This window comes from Myotis myotis, unplaced genomic scaffold (assembly GCF_014108235.1).
Source record: "Myotis myotis isolate mMyoMyo1 unplaced genomic scaffold, mMyoMyo1.p scaffold_m19_p_10, whole genome shotgun sequence".
NCBI classification, from domain to species: domain Eukaryota; kingdom Metazoa; phylum Chordata; class Mammalia; order Chiroptera; family Vespertilionidae; genus Myotis; species Myotis myotis.
Window position 1 is genome coordinate 52880412 of NW_023416314.1, and position 6000 is coordinate 52886411.

A 6000-nucleotide genomic window follows, 5' to 3' on the forward strand; every position below is an offset into this window, starting at 1 on the left:
AGACAAAAGTATTATGTGGGAGCTGTGGGGACCAGTACCATATGCCAAGAAACCCAGGAGAAGTTTTACCCACATATGCATTGGGCAGTAGGCACACAGACCTTGATCCTGGCTGTGGACACTGCTGTGGCCCATGAACTGACTCTAGTCCAGGGGTGGGCAAACTTTTTGACTCGAGGGCCACAATGGGTTCTTAAACTGGACCGGAGGGCCGGAACAAAAGCATGGATGGAGTGGTTGTGTGAACTAATATAAATTCAAAGTAAACATCATTACATAAAAGGGTACGGTCTTTTTTTTCAATAGTTTTATTCATTTCAAACGGGCCGGATCCGGCCCGCGGGCTGTAGTTTGCCCACGGCTGCTCTAGTACCTCTCAGCTGCAGTCAAGGAGTCCCTGAAAATCATTGTCCTAGACCAGGGGTGGGCAACCCCTGGCACGCGTGCCAAACATGGCACGCCAGTAACTTTTGCTGGCACGCGAAACCCTCTCTTATAATCTTCCATTTACAATTGTGAATCTTTGTTCTCAGTGATGAATTTTGTTAAGTCTCGTAATAGGAGTAGCCTGACGGATGAAAGTAGTAGCTTGTGCATATCTCTGAAGGTCACGAAATATAAACCTGATGTAAAATCTCTGTCATCAGTGATGCAGCTGCAGAAGTCCCACTGATAACATCAAACTGAGTCATACAGTTTTCTGTTGGACTATCAGTGTACATGTATACATTAAAAAATAAATGTATTTTTCATCATAATATACTGTGTTTTTGTCACTCGAATGAATTTTATTATTTCTTCAAGGTTCTTCACATACGTACACCTTAAGAGATATCAAGTAGGCATAACATGTTCTCAAAAAATTAGGGTTGGAACGCAGAAGAATTTTGAGTCAGGTTTTGCTGGTTTTGGCACGCACTCACAAAAAGGTTGCCCACCCCTGTCCTAGACAATCCCCCAGAGGTGAGGGGGTCTTTGTGGAAGTCCAAGTTTCCAGTGGAGAAGTTCCAGCATACCACTAGAGCAAAAAATACAAGTTTGGGTGCATTGAAGAGGGTAGTTAGTAAAGACTAGAGGAGGTAACTGCTCTTTCCAATGTGAACACAGCAACACAAAGGAACATGAAAAATTGCCGGGAGCCGGTCCATGCTTGCTGTTTCAAGGGGCCTGGCATATATGGCATACTGTTCTTAATATATTTGCTCACCTTCTTGGCACTATGTGTTTTAACCAAGGTCTCCTCTCTGAGAAAGGTTGTTTCCCCAGGTAGGGATTTTCCCCTGAAGTTAGGGAGGGAATAAAACCTCTTAACTAAGTGCCAGGCGGATAATTAATCACTTTAACTATGAAGAATCATGCTTAAGCTACATAATCTTTACTCCCTGGAATGGAGATAAGAAACGCCCTAACCTTTGTAATAGAGATTGATAGGATTGAATCAACTGGTATAAATACAGATGTAACAAGACAGAAGGAGAGACAGAACCTAGGCACAGAACCTACACAGAACGTTCTCTAGAGACAGAAGAACTTCGCTGGAGAGAACATGGCAAAAGATCCTGGACAGAAACTGGCCTCAGAACCTAGAGACAGAACCTAGCGAGAGAACATGGCAAAAGATCCTGGACTGAACCTGACTACAGAAATTGGCAAGAGAACCTGACTAGAACCTGGTAACTGAACCTGGCTGGAGAACCTGGACAGAACCTGGCTGGAGAACCTAGAGAGGAAACATGGCTACAGAACCTGGCTGGAGAACCTGAAGAACCTAGCAAGAGAACATGGACACAGACCCTGGCTGCAGATCCTAGCCAGAACTTTGCTGGAGATCCAGACCAGAACTTGGCTGGAGATCCTGGCTGGAGATCCTGGCTAGGCTGCTGATCAACTGAACGCTGTCTCCGTGTCCTTCCTTCTCCGCCGACTCCGTCCACACCTTTGGGGACCCCTGGACCTGCTGGGGTTGGACCCCGGCAAAAAATCAACAAAACATGACACCACCAATGGATCACAATAATCTTCTAGTAAGCCATCCTAAAGGCATGGAGATCTGCAATTTACCTGATAAATAATTCAAAATAACTATTTTAGGTAAACTTAATGAGCTACAAGAAAATACAGAAAGACAATTCACTGAAATCAGGAAAACAATACATGAACAAAATGAGAACTTTAAGAAAGAGATAACAGCCCAGTCGGTTGGCTCAGTGGTTGAGCATCGACCTATAAACCAGGTCACAGTTTGATTCCCATTCAGGGCACATGCCGGGGTTGTGGGCTTGATCCCCAATAGGGGGTGTGTAGGAGGCAGCCAATCAATGATTCTCTCTCAATGATGTTTCTCTCCCTCTCCCTTCTTCTCTGAAATCAATAAAAATATATATTTTTAAAAGAACACCCATTTTAAAAAAGGAAAGAAAGAGATAGCAATCATAAAAAAAAGCCAAACAAATTCTGAAGCTGAAAAATACAATGAATTAAATGAAAAATGCAATGGAAAACATCAATGAATCAAGCAAAAGAAAAAATCTGTGAGTTAGAAGACAAGAACTTTGAAATTACCTAGTCAGAGGAGAACAAAGAATGAAAAAGAGTAAAGAAAGCCTACATGAACTATGGGGTATCATCAAAAGAAATAACTTATGAGTTATTGGAGTTCCAGAGGGAAAAGGGGGCAGAAAGTTTATTTAAAGAAAATGATGGCTGAGAACTTCCCAAATCTGGGGAAAGATTTAGATATCCAAGTACATGAAACTCATAAGTCACCAAATAAACTCAAAGAGGTCCTCTCCAGGACTGTCGAAAAGAATAAGACTGCCAAAAATCAAAGACAAAGAGGGAATCTTAAAAGCAGGGAGAGAAATGAAGCATGTAACTTATTAGGAACTTGTAAAGTTGTCAGCAGATTTCTCAGCAAAACCCTTACAGACTAGGAGAGAATGGGATGATGTATTAAAAATGGTCAAAGAAAAAAAATGCCAAACAGGAATGCTCTGTCTGGCAAAATTATCCTTTAGAAATGAAGGTAAGATAAGGAATTCCCCAGAAAAACAAAAGCTAAGGGGGTTCATCACCACTAGACCTGCCTTACAAGAAATGCTGACAGTTCTTCAAGTTGAAATGGAAAGATGCTAATTAGTAACATGAAAGCATACAATATGCTGGTAAAGGTAAGTATATATACAAATTCAGCATACTCTAATAATGTAATATGATGGTGTGTAAACCACTTTAATATAAAGGATAAAGGACAAGAGTATTAAAAATAACTATAATAATTTATTAATACACAGTATAAAAAGAGGTTAATTGTGACATCAAAAACAAAAAAGATAAAAAGGTAGAGTTTTTATATGTGACCAAAGTTAAATTATTATCAGGATAAAATATGCTATTATATCTGTAAGATGTTATATGTAAGCCTCATGGTAACCATAAAGCAAAAACCTATAGTAGATTCACAAAAGATAAAGAGAAGGAAATCAAAGCATAATGGAAAATCATCGATTTACAAAGAAAGGCAGCAAGAGAGGAAGAAAGGAACAAATGAACTCTAAAATAGCCAAAAACAATAAGATGCATTAGTGAGTACTTACCTATCAATAATTACTCTAAATGCAAATGGCTAAATTCTCCAATCAAAAGCCATAGAATAGCTTGATAAATAAAAAAATAAGACCCAACTATATGCCTCCTACAAGATTCATTTCAGCTGTAAGGACACACATAGGCTCAAAGTGAAGGAATGGATAAAGATACTCCATGCAAGTGGAAACAAAAGAGAACAGGGATAGCTATACTTATATCAGACAAATAGACTTTAATCCTAAAATGCTAACAAGAGACAAAGACGGTCATTGTGTAATGATAAAAGGCCCATTCATCAAGAAGATAAAACAGTCATAAATATACATGCACCCGACATCAGAACATCTAACTATATTAAGCAAATATGAACAAATCTGAAGGGAGAAATAGACTACGATCATATTAAAGGACTTCAATACCTCACTTTCAACAATAGATTCTCCAGACAGAAAATAAATAAGGAAATAATAAACTTGAATGCCACATTAGACCAAATGAACCTAACAGACATTTATAGAAATTCAATAGCAGTTCCATACACATTCTTCTCAAGCACATATGGAACATTCTCCAAGATAGATGATTATGGTATGTGACAAAACAAATCTTACCAAATTTAAGAAGATTGAAATCATACTAAGTATCTCTTCCAACCGCAATGGTTTGAGACAAAAAAATCAATAACAGGAGGAAAGCTGGAAAATTCGCAAGTATGTGGAAGTTAAATAACATGCTTCTGAACAACTAATGGGTCAAAGACTAAATCAACTGGGAAATTTAAAAATATATTGAAGTTCTAGACAGTTTGGCTCAATGGCTAGAGTGTCGGCCTGTGGACTGAAGGGTCCTAGGTTCAATTCTGGTCAAGGGCACATGTCCGGGTTTCGGGCTCGATCCCCAGTAGGGGGCGTGCAGGGGGCAGCCGATCAATGATTCTCATCATTGATATTTCTCTCTCTGTTTCTCCTCCTTCCTCTCTGAAATCAATAAAAATATATTATATATATATTGAAAACAAAAACCCAATATACCAAAACCTATGGGGTGCAGCAAAAGCAATTGTAAGGAAAGTGTATAGAGATAATACACCTACATTAAGAAAAAGAAAGAGCTCAAATAACCGAAACTTACCTGAAGGAACTATTAAAAAAAAAAAAAAAAATTAAGTACAGAGTTAGCAGGAGGAAGGAAATAACAAAGATCACTGCAGAAATAAATGAAATAGAGAACAGAAAAACAAAAGAAACGATCAATGAAACTAAGAGCTGGTATTGTGAAGATAACCAAAACTCACGAACCCTTAGCTAGACTAAGAAAAAAAGAGAAATACCTCAAATAAATAAATTCAGGAATGAAAGAGGAGACAGGACAACTATACCACAGAAATACAAAGAATCATAAGAAAATACTGTGAACAATCACATACTAAAAAATGGGTAACCTAGAAGAAATTGATAAATTCCTAAAAGCATACAACCCCCTAAGACTTAATCATGAAGAAATAGAAAATCTGAACAGACCAATAATGAATACTGAGATTGAATCAGTAATCAAGAATTCCCAACAAAGAAAAGCCCAGGATCCAGATGAATTCACCAGGATCCCTGGTGAATTCCACCAAACACTTAAAGAAGAATTAACAGCCCTAGCTGGTTTGGCTCGGTGGATAGACCGTCAGCCTCCGGACTGAAGGGTCCCGGGTTCAATTCCGGTCAAGGGCATGTACCTTGGTTGCGGGCACATCCCCAGTGGCGGGTGTGCAGGAGGCAGCTGATAGATGTTTCGCTCTCATCGATGTTTCTAACTCTCTATCTCTCTCCCTTCATCTCTGTAAAAAATCAATAAAAGATATATTTTTAAAAAAAGAAGAAGAAGAATTAACACCAATCCTTAAAATGTAACAGGAGGGAACACTTCTGAACTTAATAAGGCCAGTCCTACCCTGATACCAAAGCCAGATAAGGACACTACATGAAAAGAAAATGAGTGCTCTCTTCAGCAGCACATATACTAAAATTGGAACAATAAAGAGATTAGCAAGGCCCTGCACAAGCATGACACAGATTCATGAAGCATTCCACACACAAAAAAAGGAAAAGAAAACTACAGGCCAGTATCCTGTATGCAGCAGGGAGCAGCAGGTGACCCTCAAGGGATATACATATGAAATTTCTAAAAAGATATGCAAAAAACTTTATTAGCCTCTGAGAAGGAGCTTGAGGGTCTGTTATGACAGTGAGACTTATTTTTAGATTTTTGTTTTGTTTCATATTTTTAACCTTAAAACTAAAAAAACTAACTTGAAAACATCATCATGAATTTAAAGGGTTTATTAGCATATTAGAGGCCCAGTGCACGAATTCTTGTGTTGGTGGGGTCCCTCGGCCTGGCCAGCGATCAAGGCAGATCAGG

General features: G+C 38.8%; 1 pseudogene; it reads left to right on the top strand.

Annotated features, from left to right (window-relative positions):
- The first annotated feature begins 5574 nt into the window (after positions 1-5574).
- LOC118665539 lies at positions 5575-5675 on the top strand (annotated as a pseudogene).
- Positions 5676-6000: the final 325 nt, after the last annotated feature.